This window comes from Rhinolophus ferrumequinum, chromosome 2 (genome assembly GCF_004115265.2).
Source record: "Rhinolophus ferrumequinum isolate MPI-CBG mRhiFer1 chromosome 2, mRhiFer1_v1.p, whole genome shotgun sequence".
Classification (NCBI taxonomy): Eukaryota; Metazoa; Chordata; class Mammalia; order Chiroptera; family Rhinolophidae; genus Rhinolophus; species Rhinolophus ferrumequinum.
This window is the reverse complement of record NC_046285.1, coordinates 57688584-57711409: the sequence shown is the minus strand read 5'-3', so window position 1 is coordinate 57711409 and position 22826 is coordinate 57688584. Positions and strand designations below refer to the sequence as shown.

Here is a 22826-nt window from a genome sequence, read left to right as displayed (position 1 = left end):
AGTCCAGGGATGCCAGCTTCTGGGAAATACACATTGCTGCTGGTGAGGAGCCTGTGAATCAGGAGTGGATGACATGATTTTAGCTCTGCCAACCCTTGTTTAATAATGTGCTTATCCATGCCCTCTCATTAGGCTCCGTATTTTGAGGGCAGCCTCCAGATGTTAGTCAGCCCTTGTTTCCAGGCACTTAACACAGCATAGTGCCCAAGCCAAGTAACTGCGCAGTACATTTTTGCCAGAGGTCTGAGTGAAGGGCTTCTCTCATCTGCCTTCATGTGCTTATCCCAGTGTAAGTTATTTCTTACCTCCTATGAAAGTAGAAGGCCGTTAAGGATGGTTGAGAGAATGCCAGGAAAGCTCCCTTAAATTTGGAAGCTAGAACGTTGGGAAGAATTCGTGGAAGATTCTCATGGGAGTATCTGGGTAGCTGGGAGCCAGCTGAACCCTTGCTCATGTGTAGCAACGTTACAAACCTGGGCCAAGGCATGCAGTGCACACCTATATTTAAGTAGCAAGTCTCAGTACCAACCGTCGTTCCAATGTCATGATGTCCAAGTAAAGGGCCAGGAGCGTTCATGTGTCAGTCTCTAAGAAGGGTTGAGGTAAGAGAAAATGGTCAGTGGGTGTGATGTAGGCAGGACAATCCTTAGGCTGTTATTTTAGTTAAACTCCCCACTTGTTGTTGTTGTTGTTGCTGTTGTTTTTACAGAATAGCAAAGCAACATCCCTACACCATGGATTTGCCACTTGTCATGGCGAAATTGGCCCATCTTGTAGCTGAGTTAGATCTCAAATCTTTTTTTTTTCACGACAAGGTCATGATTCAGTTTCATTTGAAGCCTCCCCTCCTCTGGGCCTCTTCTCCTTCCCAAACAGAGGAAATTTGCTGTCATTCTTGTCAGATTTATGCGCAAAGGTAGTCTTTGGTGGATATGCAGGGAGAAAAACCAGATGGATACAGTACTGCCGAAGTAGACCTCCCTATGCAGTGTTTCGAGAGACACGTTAGATAGAGCTGCTGCCCTGGGCCACTCATCCGAGCAGCCTGGCTATATTTGGAGGCTTTCAGGTGGATGGATGCTGAGATGTGAGACAGGGGCACGAAGCTGGAGCTCCTGACGCTCTAGGCTCCTGGCAACAGAGCTCAGACCTGCGGGTTTTTGGTGGGTCGTGCTGTGTGATCCTTTCCTACTTAACAAAGCGAGGGCCCTGTGGAGTGTGAAACCCGGGGAGATGAGTGCTGCATCAGTGCCCAGGTTTTGAAAGGCTCTAAACACCGTGATAGTGACAGCTAAGGTGTTGGACATTACAAGAGGGAGTATTAAACCCAAGCACAGGAGCACTGTAGGGTTTTGGAGATGCCTAAAGATGGCGGTCCCCGAGAATGCTGCGTTCAGCTCCGAGAAACGTTCACACATGGTCACTGGTCTGTGTCCTTAGCCCTGTTTGCAGAGATGCCTTCTTTTACAACTCCTTTTGGTGGCACAGGGAGAAAACAGTTGAGTTTTTGAGCCAAAAAGGCCTGATTGTGAGTTTGGGCTCTGTTCCTTTATAGCTCTGTGACCTTGGGAATGTTATTCCTCCCCCCTGAGCTCCAGCTCTTTCATCTGTAAAATAGAAGGAACATATTCTTATCTGGTAGGGTGGTTGCAGGGCTTGGAGAGAGAGTCCTACCAAGAGTTGGTGCTGACATCTCCATCATCCCTGAGGGATATAAATGATAAATGTCTATTCCATTGTTTTGTATACCTGAAACTAATAAAAAAATAAGTAAAAAAGGTAAAAATATATAGACATATATCTAAAAAAAAAAAAGTCGGTGCTGGCACGTGGGAGGCGCCCAATAAATGACAGTCGTGAATGTGAATCTTCTTTACTTTGTTCCATCGGCAGTGGATAACATTCCTCCCATATGCCCCACCGTGGGGCATACTTTGTGCCTTTGCTCATGTAATTTTCATCTTCTACAAAGCCACCTCACTTTCACATGTTCATGTTATTTCCATTTGTTCCAGTTAAGCCTCTGCATGGTTTCTGGAAGGTCCTCCCCAGGCCTCCCCAGTGAGCAGTGGTCTCCTGCCATCCCCTCTGCATATGACTCATTTCTTACCGATTGCTGGGAACTATGAGTTCTGTTTCTGCCCATCTCACCTGTCAGCTCCATGAGGGCAGGCTGGTGCCCTCCTTGTGGCACTGAGCATAATGCCTGGCACATAGTGGGTCCCCAGCAAATGAGTCTTAGGTGACTGAAAAAAGTGATTGGGCTGACGGCTGGCATTTCCCTGGCTTTAGAAACCAGAGAGAATTAAAAATGGTTTAGGAATGGAGTGTCAGGCCTGCGGGTTCCTATTTCCTCGTTCAGGGTGCAGGTTGGGATTGCCTGGAGCCACAGTTCCTTGAGACTTACCACCTCAGGCCGAAATCTGCCTCCTTTAATTACCTCCTTTCCAGGGAACAGGAGTCCTTGTTGTCTGCCCAGAAGCAGCTAATTATAGCTCCAACCTCCTGCCTTGGTGCGCTTCTAGGCCACAGGCTTGTGCAGCCTGAGCTGTCTGTTGATTTTGGGGTTTCCTCAGGGATTCTTTACATTTCAAGTTTTCATTAGGGACTGCTTTTCATTTTGAAGCCAGTGAAGAGAGTTGAGGGGCATAGAATGTTCAAGATTGTATAGGAGAGAGTTAAAGAGCTTGGGGAGAGAAGTGGAAAAGGGGTTTTTTTAAAAACGGGGCTAAGTATTTTAAAAAGGGGACCACGTTGTGTACTTAGAGATCTCCATAAGAGTGACATTTTGTGATGGTTTCCCCCAAAAAACCCCTTCACATTTGACTTTCGTGACCTCTGGGTCATGCTATTTGCAGCTATGTTTTCCTTTGAAATGTTTTCTTCTTCTTTTTAAAACATTTTAAAGGATGTTAAAAACAAATGCCATAGTAAAAATAAAATCAAATAACACGAAAGTATTTATATTAAAAAAAAAGTAAAACAGACAAGAATTTCTTGGTCCATCTCTTCTAGTCCCATTCCCCACTTGTAACCACTTTTTGTTTTTAATTCTTCTAGTGGTTATTGTCATATTTCTAACTAATGTTCGTATATCTTTAGTTTCTGAGTTTCATAATTTGTGAGTTATGTTTTTATGTTACCTTCTGCATCTCCAGCATGTATAATGGACACATGTGTACCTGCAGTTGTATAAGGTTTTATAACCATAACTGAGCCTCCTGTGCTGTGTCTGTGGGTTGATTTCAAAAGCTGAAAACAATCAACATTTACATTATGATTTCTAGGCAAATATTGCTCAATACAGGGCTAAGTCATGTGCTGTGGTTTCATTTCCTTTTCTAGGGTTCTGAGGTCACCACCTTTCAGCCACTTACAGGGGAATGAACTTTCCCTTACCATCAAAATCTAACAGATCCTTCTAATTACCCTCTAATTGTTTACAATTATCACAGATTTTTGTTTGTTTTAGTTAGATAATGAGATTCTTGCTTATATATATAAAACGTGTTTTGTTTTTTTTTAATTTAAAGTTACACATATATTTTTTGGTTGGGGGATAAACACTAAGTAATTGTTCTCTTGCCTGCTTGTAATCTATTCTGTGTTTTTTTCTTGAAGCCCCATCAACTTTTTTTTTAATTTTTATTTTGGACTGATTGCAAATTTGGTTCATGATTTCTCATGCAGTCTTTTGTCTTTTTTCTGGAGTTCCTGATTGCCTTCTTCTATTTAAACCACTGTGTCTTTATCCTAACTCCAGATATGTCCAGGCTCTCCTGGAGGAGTCCTGAGTCATGCCATTAGCTGTTGGTTATCATTATTATGCAAAAGAAGGTATATTATTAAAATATTGTCGACCCATATTTTTTTATACATATTCTTAATGGACAGTTTTGTTTGCTCTTTTTTTCTCCATTGAATATTCATACACATTTCCAGACTATTTTATAATTCTTGTATTTTTAATGGCCACTCTCATAGTCCATTGAGTGGATTACTGTTTTAAAATTTCACCATTTACATGTTTTTTGATATGGATTATTGCCAATGATCTGCTCTTATAAATAGCACTGTTATGGACATTTTAATGCATAAGGCCTTTTTCATTAATTTATTTTATGAATGCTTAGTAGGGAAAGAAAACTGGGAAATGTATGTCATTTCATAGTCTGATGATTATGCTTGGATTCTAATAGGGATCGCCTGGCATTTCTTACAAAAAATTTTTTTTTTTTTTTTTTTTTTTTGGAAAGAGGCGGTAGGAAGCAGGAGAGACGTACCACTTCTGAATCAGCACCTTGAGTTTTCTTGGCAGCTTTAGGAAGCTATAGTGTGACTTACTGCAAACCTGGTACTATCTAGAAATCCACTGAGTATCTCTCTTTAAATGAGTCCTCTGGGGTCAGCCGAGGCTCTGTGACTTATTCTCATGATGTTCTTTATTACCCAAAAAACTTTACGTAATAATTTTTTTGGCCGAGTGTTATTCAACATGATCACCACCAACTGGATCTACCTCCTTATTCCCTGGAATTATCTCTCAGAGACTATTGGAAAAATCAAAATTATTCTCAAAAATCAAAGATGTACTTGCATTAAGAATATTCTATAAGATCTACAGCTGCTTCTACATGTACTTTATAAGGCAGGGATTTGAGGAATGGCAGGATTATTAGAACAAAGGGACCACTGTGAAGAAATCCTCAGTCATGGGAAGCCTAAATGTGAGATAATGAAAAGACTGCCTTATTGTTTTATTGTCATCCTGCAGCATTGCATTACTATAAAACTTCATCAGTTTGGCAACATTTACTCTATGGTATTTACAAAGTCCGAGTGATATAATGACATAAATGGGACCCTTGTCTTTGAAAAGCTTTAAATTCATTGATGGACACTGATCACATGCTAAACAATATGCACCCAGTTGCACTGTGGAAAAATTATGAGCTAAATGAGTCACAGTCTAATTATTTTGAATAGTGAGTGAGATAATAGTATTGAAGGTGATGGTGAGGTACATAGGCACAGCATGTACCGTGTTTCCCGGAAAATAAGCCCTAGCACGATTGTTCAGGATCACATCCACTGAACATAAGCCCTAATGTGTGTTTTGGAGCAAAAATTAATGTAAGACCCAATCTCATTTTGGGGAAACCCGGTAGTAGCTTGTAGAGGATATGGTCCAACAGTCCCATTTTACTGTGGGAAAAAGGGGACCTGCAGGGGAGAAGTACTCACTCAACGTCAGGCAAGCAGTTAATGGCAGAACCACGTCTAGACAACGTATCTCCTCTCTTCTAGCCCGTTGTTCTTTTCTTATGCAATGTTTTATGATTTAAAACATTTGCAATTTTTTTTCTAGGTGTGTAAACTGTACTTCGTGGAACTGGAAATTAGAAAACCTTTCTATCATATAGAAAGATGCAGGATATTTAATAATGGAGAGAATACGTTTGCTTGGAATGGAATCAGGAAGAATCTAAGCTCTGAGACACAAGGAATCATTTCTGAGATGATAGGAAGTGTAGGCAAGCCAGGACCCTTTCTTAGAATATAATTGGAACCATGTTGTTGTTTCTGGTCTCTGGGGAATTTGGGGTTTTGTTTTTGGCTAAGACACTTCCATTCTCTAGCACACAGATTCCACATCTGTCAAATAAGGGAGTTAGACCTGATGTCCTGGGCTTTGAAGACCCTTCAGCTCTGAGCTCTGTGAGCCCATAATTCTGGGTTATGTCCCATGTTTAAGATGACTTGGAAAAAAAAAAAAGACTTTGCTGAGTCACTACTCTCATCACCTGCTTTGGTCTGGCTGGGAAGTAGGTCAAAGCTCGGCAGACGTGAAAATGTGGTTGGCTGTAGTTGTGAGCTCTGCCTCGGTCCCCTTTGTAGACACCTGTCTCAGAAAGGGGTCAGTGGGAAGGGCTGACGTTCAGAGGTGGGGAAGGGCATCTTTGTGGTTCTAAGTATCACAGGCAAGGAGGGGTGATTGATAGGAGAAGGAGCCATTTGGGGATGGGTGGTGCATGAAGGAAGCACAGCCGGGGCCTGGTAGAGAAAGGGAGAAGCAGGCTTTATTGACCACTTATCTTGTGTTGCGCGCTGGTGAATATTCCTTTTTTTTTTTTTTAAACTTTCCAAACACACTGGGGACTAGGTGACATTATTTGGATTTAAGGATGAAGAGATTGGGGCTTGGAGAGGTTTCATTATTTGTCCATTAGGCTGCTGGTAACTGAGAGTGGAGGGAGTGAATGTTGGGGCTGACTCCAATTCTTTCCACAGTCAAGCGTGCTGTGTTCTAGGTGCTGGGAATATAGTGATGAAGGGGACAGGCAAAGTCACAGCCTCATATTGCTTGCAGTCTACAAAGTGAGACAGACAGCAAAGTAAACAAATCCATCCTTCCAGAGGGTTGGAAAGTGCTGCTCAAGAGACGACAGACGCGTTAGGAGACAGCAAGTGACCGAGTTACATGCTGTGTTTTTCCATCCTAGTCCATAAGCTGGTGCATGAATGAGATAGTTGACCCAAGGGACACCACACAGCCCTGGATTGCAATGCCTGAGGTGAGAATTTAGCCCTGGCTATGAGACGAACCAACTGTGTTACTTGGAGAAGTCACCTCTCCATCATTAATATCGAGGGAAGTAATCCCTGTCCTTTCTACTTCACTGGATGAGGAGTGAAGAGGGAGTGAATCATTTTGTTGTGCAACTGTTTTTAGACCCTTGATAGGTTATAAAAATACAAGGAGTTGTGTTTGTGTTTGTAACGGCTTTGGTTAACTTTTAAAGGAATAACTTCTTCATTCATTACCTTTTGTGTGCTTTGAGGAAACCTGTTTCATTTGGTTCTTTCCTTATTCCTAGAATGAGGGGAGAGTGAGGACCCCCATGTCCTCCTCAGAAGACTTTGGATCAGAATTGTCAGCATCAGGGGATTGCTGGCGGTGTAGGGCAAAGGGCTGGCCTCTAGTCCTGTCACTGGAAGTGGCTGAGGATGGGCTAGGGGCGTAGCAGCTGGGCTCAGGGAGGTGGGTTGCATTACTATAGTTCATTACTATAGCGAGGGGAGGTGGGAGTGAGACTGGGGCTGACTTCAGATTTGCACAGAGCAGGGCAGTTGGGCAGCAAATACTTACTGAAGGCTTACTGTGTGCCGGGCTGTGGCTGAGGAGGGAGAGGCGTCAGCGACACTATGAGTCAGTTCAGCACTTGCCGTGAGCTGGCCCTAGGTGGAGAGACCTGGATGCTGAGGAGGCAAGTGCTTCTAGCCCTTAAGAGCATCCCACCCAGGAACTAGTATCTGTCCTGTTCCAAAAAGCACGTATATCAGCATTCAGTTTAGCAGTTGAGTTATCCATGTATAGATGATATTGAAATTGTGTATAATATCCTACTGAAGAGACACCAGCTTTGCTGGGAGAACCTTTTCGTTGTTGGATTGAGGGGAGTTTCAGGGGGGGACTAGGAAAATTGGGGTGGTGTGAGGACACTTGGGGGCCTTGAAAGAGAAGCTGTTTTCCAATAGGCAAGGAAATGTTTAAATATTTTAGCAACCTGTCTTGCCATTTCTCTGAGTACCGGTGAATATCATCCTTGCATGAGGTTATTCATTTATCTTTTAGTGTCATCAGTGTAATAACTGATATACACACAAGGCACAGAGGAGGGGATGGTTGGAAAGGCTTCATGGGGTCAGTGATGCTTGAGTTGGGTTTTGTAAGATGAACAGGAGTTTGGTAAAGGACTTTCTAGGAAAAAGGGAGAACCTGTGAGGGCACCAATGAGTGAAACAGTACAGAACTTGACTAGACAATTGAAACGTTGGGGCTTCAGGGATTTTGTACTCAGTTGAGTATGAGCACAGTGGTACTACTGAAATATCAGGGAAGAAAGGAGGAAGAGCGGCCTATCCATTTTATCCCTCCCACAAGAGAAGGGAAAAGATCCCAAGTTGGGGGGAGCAGGCGATTTTTATTTTTACCTTTGTTTTTACATAATAACTGCCGGGTGCCAGGTGTTAGGCACTTTGTTCTCATTGTCTCTAATCTTCAGTAACCGCATGAGGTCGGGATTTTTATCCTTTGCTCGTGAAGAAATCAGAACTCAGTCTGTGTCTTGCACATCACACCATGGCAGGCAGGAACAGGATGTGTCTGACTGCAAAGCCTGAATGTTCCATTCCTACACAGTGCTGCCTCTGTGTCCCGTGAGTTTGTAGTTGCATCCATGAGGAATAGGGTGCTTTTCCTGCATAGAAGTGTAGGCTTATAACAAAAACTGGAGACACCAGTATCCTCTTCGACAAAATGGGGGTTTGAGTCCTTGCTCCAAGTGTTGGCAGGACTCAGTAAAGAGGGAGCCTCGGCTCACGTGATTTCCCTCGGCAAGACCACTCATGGGGAGATGGCTGCCTCAGTCTGTCTGTCCTGCTGTGCCTGAGCCTTTGACTTGACTTTCACTCTTGCAAGATGCCCTCTTGACGTTGACAGAGAGAATACGCTGGTCACAGGGTTGCTGTGTATTTCTGGTCTTGTGAAAGGGCTTTCTCAGAGGAAATCAATAACATGGTTCCCGGTTACGATTTGGCCTCTCCTGTAACTTTAGGGAGAGACTATGTCAGTCATGCTGAGGATAGTGTGTCAGTTTGTGTGTCCTTCATATATCTTACTAGACGTTAATGTTTGTGTTTTGGTACTCCTCCCCTAAGAATTAAAACAGGGAAGAAAAACAAAACCAACTGAGAGACAGCATAGCATGGTGGTTAAGAGCACAGACCTTGTGCCAGATTGGCTAGATTCAGTTCCCAGCTTCGCCACTGCCTAGCTCTCTGTCTACCTATGCCTCAGTTTCCTCATCTATAAAATGGGAATAATGATAATGGTACCTGTTGGTCAAAACCCAAATCTTGATAGGGGCTATTGGAAAGGTTAAAGAATTAATATTTGTAAAGTGCTTAGAAAATTGTAGGGCATATAACAAGTGCCCTATAAGTGTTTGTTGAACAATACAGCAACATTTCCTAAACTGGCTCTACCCTGCACTGCCATTTACGATATTACGTGCTGTGATATGTTAGTGCATTCTGGTTTTTCTTTAAGACCTGGCCAGTGAGATACAAGTCTGACTTCCACTGTGTGTGGTCAGGCACTGAAGGGTGACACGTTCGTGTGCTTGGTCTGGTGGAGACTGGTTGTGATGGCTACCTTGCCACAAGAACTTCACTGGCCTTGGAAAATGTGTGGCTGGGAAATAACAAGTGGAACAATCATTTATCTTTTATTGGTAGAACAGAGTTTGGATTAAAGGACGTTTGCCGCTTAGTTTTATCTATTTAAAAATTTTTCCTGGCGTTGTAGTCTGCGACTTGTGTATCAATAGCTTTATCTTGTTGGGTCAGTCAGTGGGTGATTTTTAATTTGGCTTAAAAAAAAATTGGAGGTCACGTAAAAGGAAATAGCCAAAAATTTGGATTTTGACCCATAGATTTTTAAGGCTCTGCTGTGCCACTCATGTACTCTGTCCCCAGGAGCAAGGCCCCCCGAATCCCCAACTCAGGGCCGCCACGTTCTCTTCTTTTTCTTTTTGTTTCTTCCCAGCTAAAATTGGGGTGCTGGAAGATCGCATGAGCTCCTTTGTCTCTGGTATATGTGAGTGGACTTCATACTTGTTATGTGAGCTACAGAGTTTTGAACAGTTTTTAAAAATCAGATCTGTTGATGGTGACCTGTTCAGCTAAACAGACACATTGATCATCCTTTTTTTTTTTTTTTTCCTTTTCTCTCCACGTGGCAACTATGCCCCTAAGAAGTCCTCATTTCAGCTTCACACCTTTCTAATCCCCAAAGTATTTCTGTGTATCATGCTCAAAAAGCTGAATGAAAACGAGTAGTCACTGCCATTCAGCTCTTGGAAGTTGTATGGAGTGGAGAATATTTTTCACTATCAAATTATAAGTGGTGTCTGGCCAATACAGGGCGATTTCTGTGTTTCAACTGTAGAAGAGTGAAGGAACCCTTACCCACACCATCTCCCAGGCTTGTTCATGTCTCGCCCCCGCACTTTTTAGCCTGCACTTTGTAAGTAAGCTTTGTCCCGTTTCACAAACCTCGGAGCACTCTGATTCAGGGAAACCCCTAGTTGTTTTTCCTTAGGAAAGCCAGAGTGACCACGTCTATGATTTTTGAAGCCAGGAGGGAAGAATAGTGATGTTGGAAATTAGAATACAAATGTTAAGGTAGTCACGCAGAGTTTTATTTGTTTATGTATGTGTGCACATAGACATGATTGAAGTTGGTAATATTATAAGCTCATGTGGTGTGTATTTAATATAGGGGGGCTTCTGGGTGATACCTTACTTCTGGGTAGTACTTAGTGTTTTCACTATTTTGAATTTTACAATGAGCCTACGAGATATGCAGAGTTGGGGTTATATTTTTGTGGTAGGAAAAGTCGATTCTCAGAGAGGTAAAGTGGCCTGCTTGAGATCAATGTGAGTGGCAGATCTTCTGACTCGTGTTTGACAGTGTTGTTTTGCTCTCAGAAAATTAGAGACACTGACAACATTGTTTGTGATTTTTGAAGGAAAGGAGGAAATTTAGAGGGAATGGAGGTTATACTATTTGTATTAATATTAAGCTATACCAAGGCCGCAGTCACAGTATGACCCAAGGCTGCAAATTTAAAGTATAGTTGATAGAGGGTAAGAAGCCATGGAGAATTCACTAATTTTCACAATGGAATGACAATGCATTCGTCTATTCTTCCATCTATCACCTATCCATTAATTTCATCATATTAAAAAAAGAAAAAAAAAAGTACAGTTGGTCAGCTTCCATGCTGAGCCCTGATTGATCAAAGTTAAACCAGAATGACTTGCGGCTCTTGGGGAAAGAAAATATAGCCAGTTCGAACTGAGATGTGTTGTAAGTATAAAATACGCACCAGATTTCAGAAGGCTTAGTGCAAAAAAGTAACGTAAACTATCTTATTAATAAGTTTTATGTTCATTACTTTTGAAATACCATTTTGGACCTACTGGGTTAAAGAAAAGATATTAGTAAAATTTATTTCTCCTGTTTCTTCTTGCTTTTGGAAAATGTGGCTGCTAGGAAATGAGACATTACATTTATGGCTTGAATTATATTTCCACTGGGCAGCTCGGCTCTTGAAGCTTGTCTGGTAGAAGATATGCACCCCTATGTCCTCTCCGAAAACATGCCGTCCCTCTTCTTTCCTTCTCTGCCTTTATACTTAGTTACTTGCTCACCTTCTTTTGGCTTCTTAGCCTGTTTCAATCTGACAGAAGCTGCTCTTGCCCAGGTCTATGGGAGCCAAAGGCATTCATTTTTAGCACTGCTTTGATCTGGCCTCTGTGATTTTGTCACTGTTGACCACTCTTACTTCCTGTCTTTCTTCATTCTTCTCCTACGTCTCTGGCCTCTCCTCAGGGTTCCTGTGCTGGCTTTTGTTCCTCCTCAGATCCCATAAATGTTGGTTTATCTTCAGCCATCCATGTTCTTTGTGCTCATGACTCCTAGGGGTTTAGGTTTGGTTTGGAACTCTTGAGCTCCAGACCCATGTAGGTAAGTACCATTTGGACACTCCAATTAGAATTCTTAAGAGACTCAGTATGTATTTCGGTTTTGCCACCTTGGCGAATGAAATCAACAGCCATCTTACTCAGTCACCTAAGTCTGGAAAAATAGGACTCATTCTGGATGTCTCCTCCCTTTCCCTCACCTTTTTATCTGATCCTCCTCAGATCTTAGCAAGTCAACTACACTAACTACACCTACCTACCCCTCCTCTACCTTCGCTGTTTTGCCTCAGTCCAGACCCTGCTGTATTTCATCAGTTCTCACCTGGCCTTCATTGTCTATTCTCACTTTCCTTTATTCCAGTCTCTGTTCTTCTTCCAGAGTGACTTTCCAAAAATGCAAATTCATTCAGGCCATATCTCTGTTTTTAAAACACTTCAATGATTTCCCAGGGTAAAATCCAGGGTAAAATCCACAATCCTTTGCATGAAATAGAAGACTCTTTGTAATTTGGCCCTTGTCTGTTTCCTCCTTTATCTCACTCATCCCCGAGACAGATCCTGTGCTCCAAGAATAAGCATGGGATTCTCCGTAGCCTCCATGACTGAACACGTACTGGTCCCTTGTCAAAACATGCTCCTCTCCGTAGCTTATTAAGATAGCTCCCATGTGCCTTTCAGGGCTTTGCTCTGATATTGCCTCTGCTTAGAATACATCTCTGACCCATGATGTCTCCACACCCCCATTTCTAGCTGTTTATTGAAGCTGGTTGCATTTCCTTGAGGGCAACAGTCATTCCTTTCACTTCTGTATCCTCAAGTCCAACTTAGGTATGCAAGAAATATACGTGTATGTTGAACAAATACATGCTAAATGATAAGGGGTATAATAAGGCATTGTGGGATTTCTGATGGAAATTCTAACTAGGTAGGGATGAGCGCAGGGAAGGTTCAGGTGAGACTGTGTTTGAGATGTGCCCTCTAGTCTGGTGGCATTGGTGTGGAAGTATGCAGGACAGACCACAATGGTCATCGTCATTGTGCTGTGTTCAGAATGTAGAGGAGGCCTCTCCTCTGATCAATACCATTGTTCCCAGAGTAAAAGAAGGAAGGAGGTCTAAGCAGTTTATCTGGGATAGTCTATCTTCGGTCCTGAGCTGGGTTATCTAACTCAGCAGAGCCTGTTTCTCCTAGGACACAGCTGGCACGGCAGTAGGCCCCCCATCCTTACGGGACCTACTGGAGGGACAGCCACACTGGAGGAAAGGAATGAAGACCGGTTGCTTACATTTTCATCTTTACTTCTCCTTTGGAACTGCCTTTCTGGATAGCAACGAGGTGACCTCAGCAGCCAGAGATAGGAAAGAGCAAAATGAGTCACCCAGGCCCTAATGAGGTTCATGAGGGAGACTTCCTGGGACTGAGGGTCAGGTGAGGGCATGCTGTGCCCAGGGTGAGTTTTGCCTTGGGGCTCCAGGCGGCACTGGAGCAGAGCTGAGCTAATTTTACACACAGGAGCTGACTGTGCTGAAGGGCAGGGCTTATGACATTGGCCTTGTCGTCCTGTGATGCCCAGAGAGCTCCCAAGGTACAGCTCTGTTATATCTGGGCTGTTTTTCCTCCTCCAGTCTAACACATTTTTCCGTTAGCTGTGTATGTCAGCAAGCAGGATGCTGAAGAGCAAGAGCTTTGCATTTGGTGGAAGGCCGTGGAAATAGATTTGGGTGCTGCCTCCACCCCTTGCTTACTAGCCATCTGACCTTGGGCAAGTTACATAACCTCTCTGAGTCTCAGTTTCCTCACTTGTAAATCAGGACTTATACCTATGTCCTAAGATTGTTCCTCGGTTTACACTCTAGGTGACACTTAGCAAGTAATCACTGTGTGCCAGTCACTGCTGATCCTCCGTACAAACTTATGAGGAAAGTACTATTGATAACTCTATTTTACACAGAAGGAAACAAGGACAGGAGCAGTCATTTTTGGAGGCTGACTCTGTGGGGCTGCACAGAGCAGATGGGCTGGGTGTGTAGCCCGCATGCCTTTGAGGTACTGGAATGTTCCGTGGCAAATCTGGAAAACAAAGAGGTCAAGCCAAGAATTCTCAGGAAGGAGTTAGTAATTGTGTTAGTAATGAGAATTATGCCTAATGTTATAGGAATTAGAGTTTATATTGACCATGAGCTAGTTTGTGTAGTTCTGATGAGCTTAAGTCACCTGCCCCTTAGGTGTCTTAGGCCTGTCGGGCTCAGTGCAATAAAGTGAGATATTTTCATCCCTTCATAGAGGCAGAAGAGGGTCTTAGGTATACACAGACGTAGGTCTTACTTGAGCAGACCAAGAAATAGAGGAATGGATGATCAATTAATTGATCTGTTGCTTTTTATTTTCCTTCTTGCCTCTGTCAGGCTTACACGTAGGAAAGACATTCCACACAATTTAAGTGGAAAGGGATTAATTCAGGGGAAAAGATGCTAACAAAATTATTGGAAAAGCTGGAGCAATGGGAACCAGGAGGCTACGTCTGGAGCTATTAAGTTGAAGGCTTTATTCCATAGCCAAAGTCCAAGGATAAGGAAGATGACGTTAGGAGGTCACTGCGGAGGGCCCTACAACTTTCCTCCACATCCTCAGAGTTGGTGACGGGACAGTGGATTGCCCAATGGAGTGGCGTTTTGACTCTTAGGATTCCACAATATTGCTTGCAGGATGATTTAGCTTCATGTTCACCTTCTACGTTTCACACAGGTATGTCTTATTGCTGGAACCTAATTTACTAACTTCAAGGGAGTATGGGAAATGTAGTGTTTAGCAGTCTGCTTCTGTAGTACAAGAAGGCACTGTAGAGGGCAGAAACTCTGATTGAACCAATTGAGAGAATATGTCTGTCACCAACACGTTCACTTAAAAATGCCTAAGGGTTATTATCCCATAATACTTAACATCTACAATTAATTATAATACTTTAATATAATCAGGTGTGATATCCTACTTAATATTTGTTTAGTTACATAAAATATATAACATTAATATGCTTGATATTCCATAAAAGCAGGCCATTTGCTCAATTTCAGTTTCTGAATTGGGTTCTTCTTAGTTTTGACAGCAGTGGTTGATTTACAATATTCCAGTTCAGCTTAATCTCCCCCTGAGAATCATGCCCTGGACAGTTGTCCTGTTTGCACAATTTGTTCAAAAATATTTATTAAACATTTACTATGAGCCTGACATTGGGCTAGATTTGGCACTGTGGGCAGAGGGGTCCTGGGTTCTTCCATTGGGAGCCCTCACTGGAAAGGGAGTAAGTTAAACACATAGTAAGACTAGTACAAGGAAGGTCATGACCGATATCCTAGCTAGCAGGCTGAGCAAATTCAGAGAAGAGAGATTATTCTGACTGGATTGAGAAACAAGGGAGGTTTCATGTAGGGTGGCAGTGGTCGGGTGATTCTCCACTGGGGCAATAACATCTCTTAGGGGTATTTGCAAATGTGGTGAAGTGTTTTTTCATTGTCTTCATGCTCGAGGCCAGTGTACCATTGCCATGTAGTGGTCAGGGCCAGAGATGCTCGATGTCCTGTAATACATGAGACACTGTGGAAATGACTGCCTTTCTCGTTCTTGTTAGGAACTACTGTTGACCTTGAAGGATGTACAGGATATCTATATTGGGTCTTGGGGTAGGGAGGGGAAGTAGGTCAAGTAAGGGAATAATGTGAACTAAGAGTTCAGTCTGAATAAGCAAAGAATGTGTGCTGAGTGGCAGTGGGAGGGAGTTTATGGTGGGAATAGAAGATTGAATCTGAGTTGTTGAGAAACTTGATCTTATATAAAGCACCAGGACTTATTCTGCCATTGGGAAGCCACTTGAGATATTGGTCCAGGGTCCTTGAAAGCAGAAACATAGCCTCATCTTCTTGCTGTGCATCAAGTGGACATCAGTGACGCTTTCTGAGTGAATGAATGCCCCAGACAAGTTATTTACAAGAGTTAGCCTCTTTGGTACCTGACTTTTGCTGTATCTGGGGTTCTGTGGTCTTGGGAGAGTCCCGCAGTCAGCATTTAGACTTTAGGAGAATACCTGGAGAGAGCATGGTGTCCTACTACCCAGATACAGATACAGTCTCCACATCCAAACGAGAATTCTGTGATCAGACCACAGTTCTAGTCACCTACAGCAAAGAGAGAAGCTAATAAGTATCTTGAAGAAAACAGGGATTCTTCCATTGCCCTCCCTCATGGAGCCCAGAGACCACGAGGCATGTCAGGTACCTGCCGTGCGGTCCGCATTAATGCCCTTTTATCTTGAGCTTATTAAAAATTGCCAATCAAGCCAGCCATTGGCTGACCAGTTTCATGCGCTGTGACCATGACTGCAGGTGTTGTTGGGGAGTGGCTTGCCCGTCTGCATGGTGATGCTGCCACGTGGAGTCGTGTGTCATCTTGTAAAGTCATGGTGGCTTTTTGACATTTGGGTGAATCCCTCTTCCTTCTTAGCTGATAGCCTTTGGGGGTTGGAAGGGAAAGCTCGGGGTGGAACTGACCAAACACATATGTAAGCATTATCTTGTTAATTACTCTTTAAGGTTTCATTTCTGGAATCTTTCAGGAGAGACAGAGCATTGTATAGGTGTGTGGGATGACACCAGAGACCTCATTGTGTGGCTCGGAGAGGGACAGTGATTTGCCCAGGGTCATGAAGTGAGCTGGCCCCCGAGGCCGGCCCCTTCTGTGGCAGGGTTTACATAGCACTTTGCTACTGAGGGAGAGTGTAGTGTGCATAGGTTCTGGAGCCAAAGGCCTGTACTTGGCTGCTGGCTCAGCTTCTTACTGTATGATACACCCTCAGGTACCTCATCTGTAGAATGGGTGTTATGGTTATAGCTGACATTAAGCATTCAAAAAGGTGGGGACCGTGAAAGCTTTGCTGACTACAAAGAAGTACAGAAATACTTCTTATCATGAGGTGGATGTTTATGGACTAGTAATTGGTGGGACCATCTTTAGGGAAAGGATGGGGCACAGAAGACACTGCTGACTACACCACAATCACAGAGTCACGCAAGATGTCCCCTTCCCCACTGCACAGTAAGGAGATTTTATGCTCAGATTTGGAGGCGCAGCGCTGGGGGAAGCATGGCCAAATTTTGGAGTTGTGAGGAATTGGGGTTACGCTCTTGCCTGGAGCCAGGGATTCATGTAGTAAAATAATGGGAGACATGGCTGGAAAGATGGGTTGGGACCCTTCCTGGAGGCCCTGAGTGCTGGCCTGAGGGCAGTTGGACATGCTTTTTCGTGCAGTTCAGAGCACTGGTGAGGGGTCAGCTGGGCAAGCTGTGATGAAATGGGAGTTAACCTGGTAGTACCTTCAAGATGTATAGGGAACCTGGGGCAAACGTCAGGCAAGAGATAGGGCATCTTGCAGTTGGAGCAGGGGCCTCAAGACCAGGTAATTCCCAAGTTTTGGGCACATTTTTTTTTTAATTAATTAATTTTAATTAATTTATTTGAATTAGTTTCAGGTGTACAAAACAATGTAATAGTTACACATTTATCATTTATATCCCTCACACAGTGATAACCCGCTCCCCCATCTACTACGCCTCTGACATCGCCTATAGCTATTACCTTTCCACTGTCTCTGTTCCTAATGCTGTCCTCCACAATGAAATACCACCTCACCCCAGTCAGAATGGCTATCATCAATAAATCAACAAACAACAAGTGCTGGCGCGGATGTGGAGAAAAGGGAACCCTTGTGCACTGTTGGTGGAATTACAGATTGGTGCAGCCACTATGGAAAAGAGTATGGAGGTATCTCAAAAATCTGAAAATGGAATTACTTTATGACCCAGCAATTCCACTCCTAGGTATCTATCCGGAGAAACCCAAAACTCTAATTCGAAAACATTTATGCACACTGTACACAATAGCCAAAACATGGGAACAACCAAAATGGGCACATTCTTAAGTTGTTTTTTGCAGTGGTTCAGCTTTTTAACTTGAGGTGTTAAGAAAATGATAATATTTTAAAGAGCTGTGCAGCTTTCAAGAGTTTTCTCACCCATCACCTCCTCGGTTCTCTGCAGCATCATGAGGCGGTGGGAGGTGGGGCTGTTCTCATCCCTGCTTCACAGATAAGGAAATTGAGGCTCAGAGAGCAGACGGGATTTCTCAGGCCACTCAGCGGGTCGGGAGCTGGGATGCCAAATCTAACACTCCCTCCTGTGCCTGTGACCTGGATCACTGCTTTTCTCAAACTCACGTTCTCTACCCTTGAACGGTCTTGGTTGACATCCTTGGACCCTTAAGATGGCTATGAATTTCAAAGGTTCCAGAGACAAGCTGTAAGATTTTTCAAAGATGAGCTGTAGGGAATTTGGGACACAAAATGCGTTTCTCCCTCTGGCTCTTTATTGCTGTCATATTGTTTGTTCAGGTTGAAGATGTCCCTGAGAGCAAGGAAGGAAAGAAATAGGCCCCAGTCACTTACTGAGCATCTTCTTTGCCCTGGACACAGTACTTTTCCATCTGTGGACATAGATACATTTATAGATGGGGTGATCATAATACAGTATTTATTGTAGCATTTTGCTAAACCACTTATGCATATTAAATTAGTTACTTCTTATAAAATCTAATTTGGTAGATAACGGTATTATTTCCCATTTTGCAGATGAGACAACTGAGGCTTAGTGAGATTTAGATAACTTGCTTGTAAGAATACAGGTCCTAAATTTAAGGACCTGTATTATTATAATAGTAATGTATTATAATTAAATTATCATCTTAGATTATAATCTAAGTTTTCTAGTTTGAGAACTCTTTCTTCCCGGTTACACCATATATTGCCTATCTTACTGGTAAAAATGCAGAGCAGGTACATCTCGGGCCTTGGAGGTTACAGGAATCTAAGCTGGAAGGTACCAGGAAGTGCTCAGAAGGCTGGTGGTTTTCAAGCTGTGCTCCCCAGAGCCTGGGAGACTCCAGGAGTGGCCTTGGGGTTGAGGTGCTCTGTGGGGGAACGTGACAAGTGGTGGGAGAGTAGGAGGGAAGGGGAGCTCTGGACCCACGCCTGAGCAGGCTTGGTATTATTTCCTTTACAAGCTGAGCATCTGCAAAGTGTTTCGTTTAAAGGAAAAGTTCTCCTGTTGGCGGGGGAAACAAGTTTGAAAAACCACTGTGTGATCCCAGTCCATCCTTTTACTAAGAGACAAATCACAGTTATGAGGGTTCCTGGAGGTTTTCCCCTTTTTCAAGGAGATGGGCATTCTGCCCACCTCCTTCTGAGGACTCTGGAGCGTCTGGCTGTAGATTCAAGGGTCAGGCAGCCTCTGAGTAGCTGCAGAAGCTTCAGGCTGCCCATGTACGTGACCCTGGACCTGTATGTTTCAACATGGCTCTGTCTCCCCTTTGGACTTTGGGCACCTAACTGAGAGTAGTCTCATTTCTGTGCAGAAGAGAATGGAAATTACAGTCAGTCGTGTGTTATCTCCCTGGCCCCACCATCAAAGATATCGTCTACCTGAATACAGGTGGTTGGTGAGTGCCCACTGTGTACACAGTGCCAGGAGCAGAGGTGAGGTCCCTGACTTCAAGGGGCTGGTGGGGAGACAAAAACAGATGACTTCTGTCAAGTATTTTTGGAGATAGTTATGTTTGTTACATATGGTTATCCTGTGTGATAGTTACGAGAAGATGATTTCATCTCAAAGAGATGGGATAAGGAGTGGCGGGGCAATGGGGAAGAATGTTAGAAATTGGAGAGGACAGTCTAGAATTGCCAGGGGTTGCTTGCACTGTGACTTAGTTAATCCAGGCCTCTTCCACTTATATCTCTGGGATTGGCACAACTTACTTTTTCTTTCAGCCTTCATCTCCTCCTCTGCACTGTGGGAGGGAGACTGCCCAGCTCACAGGGTTGTGGATGGCATTAAGTGGGACAGTGTATGCGACCTGCTTAATACAATGCTCGGAGGAAACACTCATTAAATCGTAGCTGTTACTGCTTTTCTTATTGGCAGCCAAAGAGACTATTTTTAAAAATCTGATCAATGGTGTGATTAGAGCTTTGCTTCTCGCAAAAACATTGTTTTTAGAAAAATAGAATCCAATCACCTTAGCCTGTAACAAATTACAGTATTTGGCTTCAGTTGACTTTTCTAAGTTATCTGTGGTCCACCCTTCTGCCGACCTCTAAGTTTGCTGTTCTTTGGACATAGCTCTTCATTATCTGAACTCAAATCTTTCCTTTGGCCTGGTGTGCCTTTGCTTCTTCATCTTTCCCACTCCGAGTCCCACCCTCTTTTAATATGTAGTCCAGAAGCCCATCCCTCCCCTTGAGGGGGACCCTGCTGAAGTCTGAACTCGTGGCGTTGGCCATGCCTTGTCCTGTATTATGGTCAGAGTCTTTCTTCTATGCTTGCGAGCTCCTTGAACCTTGAAGTTGTCTGTGTCTCCCTGCCCTTTCCTGTAGTATCCCTGGGGATTCAGGCACACACTCCTAGTGGGTGCTCACACATCTGTGTCAAAAATTAATGTAGTGCTTTTCTCCAATGTTAAGCACAAGGAAGCAGATGACAAAATGCAAAGCAGAAAATAATCATCACTGAGCTGTGTGCTCATCCATCTTGGGAGTGGATTTCTGGGGAAGATCCGGCCCCTCCATAAATGACATCGATGACTTGGATCTTTGCAGATATTGAAGAGAATCCTGGCAACTAGCGTGGTCTGAAGGAAGGCAGACCAGCGCCTGTACTCTCCGAGCTCTTTGGGTGCCTCTAGCTCCCAGGGGACCTGCATCAGGACCTGAGGTATGTACATGGGCCTGGAGAGCCCGGATTTGTGGTTGAGCTTCTGTGAGTTGGCCTGGGAGGTTTAATGGGTTGGAATTCCTATCTCTTTGGTATCTGCAACTTGAAATATCCTGTGTCCTTCCTAATTCATGCTTGGGAGCTGCCTTAGTGCTCTCTGGTAAAGAGCTCCTTACTGTATGTTTATGTCCCCATGGGCATATTACAGAGAGACTGGAGCCTGTGTTTCTAACAACTTCTCCAAGGAAAACACTGCAGGTCACGTTTCCGGAACAGAGCATCTCAGGGGGCCTTCCAAACTTCCATCACTGTTCCCTCCTTTTGGCCTGGCATTTGCTTGTAGTTGAAAAGGGGGCGCTTGTCTTGAGCATTGCTGTGTACATATGTGACTTGGCCGTCGAAAATTTGACAGTTACTGCTGACCTTCAACTGAAAGAGTGAGTGGTATATAGACAGAACCCTGTAGAACATCAGATTATTACCCTTTAATTCCCAGAGCCGTAGTGTTTCTTTGTCTTGAGAATGACCTCACTGCTTTCTGAATTTGTAATGGAATGCAGAGTCATTTACAAGTAATCACACAATGAGCCCGTCCACTTTTTACAGAGGGCTTTCACTCGTATTATCTCATTTGATCCTCATAACTGCTCTGAGAGGTGGTTAGAGGAGCTATTTTCATCTCTAGTTTTTAAGTGTAGAAATCAAGGTTTAGAAAAGTTAAGCAGTTGTCCAGAGGTCATACAGCTAGAAGAATCGCCCCTGGAATCTCAAGTAGTCTAACTCCTAAACCAGTGTTTTTTGTTTTTTGGTATTTTTACTATTTACTCTTGCTTTGACCTTGGCAATATACTTAACCTTTCTGAGCCTCAGTTTGCCTAGGACTCCATTGGTTATAAGACCAACTCCAGGGGAAATTGCCAATAGGGATGAAATTAGACTACCTGGGAAAGCATGTGCTAAATGGTAAAGCATTTACCGTGAATCCAAATAGTGCCATTAGAACTGTGGCAGAAAAGAACATTTTCCCCCACTTTTTGTAATGACAACAGGTCAGAGATGGTGCTGGAGTCGTCAGGGGTCATGAGCTATCAGCCCTGTGATCAGCAGAGTGGCCCCGCTGTCCTGCCTGAAGGCTGCTGGGAGCACTCGTGTTGACAAGGCCCTCTTTTCCTACAGAGCTCTCTCTCCTCATGTTCCTTGGAACAGCCTTGTCTCCTGGAGACAGGTTTCGGTATGGCAGGACCAGAGAGCAGGAGTAAGGAGCTGGGATGGGATGTGCGCCCGTGACTGTCTCATGGTCAACGGGCTAGAGGTGGATGAAGAATTGGTCTGGAAGGCCTAACTTCTCCCGTTTCTCGTGACTGGAATTTAATGGGGTACATCTTGTGAATCCACAAGCTCAGCATCACATAGGCAGAATGGGTTGCTCGGCAGAAACACTTATTGGAAAACCCAAAAAGGATGGGTTTCAAGTTGGTAACAAATGCACTCGGAGCTAGCAATGTGATATGTTTGGGAAACAGCCAGAGTAACTGAGGGCAAAGATCTTGGATAGCTTCATTTTTATATCCATGTTCACCTACAAAAATTCCAAACCAATGAGACAGACATAGGTTGTTTGTATGGTTCTCAGATGCAGACTGGGAAGCAGGAGGTTGAAAGCCAGGGAGCCAGATTTTCTTTCCATATAAGGAAGAACTTTCTGTTGGAAAGATGAAATTTGCCGCTGCAGGAGGTAATGATCTCCACCTCTTTGGAGACCTCAGGCATTCCATGGGGGGATTCATAAATGGGGGTGGGCATGGGCTCAATGGCCTTTATGGTCTTTGCTCCTCTTGAGATCCCAGAGCCAGTGGTTCCTAGCGGGCAACAGGAAGAGAGACACACACACATTAAGGAATGAAGGGCGCCTTTGTGGATGTGGAAACTGATCTCCAAATGCTACTTGCAAAATAGAGGGTAGAAACAGACTTGATCACTCTAGTTTTCATACCTATTCCTGTAGCTCCTTTCTTGGTCTTCAGAGTCCCTAGGCCATCCCTAGGCATCTATTTTTCATGCAATATCTGTTTCCTCTGATGAAATGTTCCTGTTGCAATATTGGAAGGGACTTTGAGCTCCTAACTGGATGACAATCTTTCTACAGAAGTACTGGGTCTGATAGTAGGTCTAGTCATCTCAGTTTCAAATGGGCCATCCCTTTACCCTCTTCAGGCCTGCCTCGGGGATCTCTTGGGAGTACTACAGTGGCAAGAATTCTGTACCGAGTTCTGGTTCTAGCATGTAGTGGAAGGTTCTCTAATCCTGTTTCCTTACCTCATTTAGCAGTCACTTATATTTATGTTCATTTATTAGACATACAATAAGTAAGTGATCTTTGCAATATTTCAGGTATTGTGGCATGCTTGCAAAAACAAATAATCAAAATAAATGGGCCATGACTATTTGTCTAGAACAAGTAGA

At 43.7% G+C, this 22826-nt stretch overlaps 1 protein-coding gene across 3 annotated transcripts in view; it reads left to right on the top strand.

The window, feature by feature from the left end:
* Positions 1–22826, top strand: part of LPP (LIM domain containing preferred translocation partner in lipoma) — a 656883-nt gene that overhangs the window by 29792 nt on the left and 604265 nt on the right. For all 3 annotated transcript variants that reach the window (XM_033123201.1, XM_033123175.1, XM_033123185.1), the window contains exon 2: positions 20249–20363. The gene's annotated coding sequence lies outside the window, so the exon portion shown is untranslated. The remainder of the gene's footprint in view (positions 1–20248; positions 20364–22826) is intronic.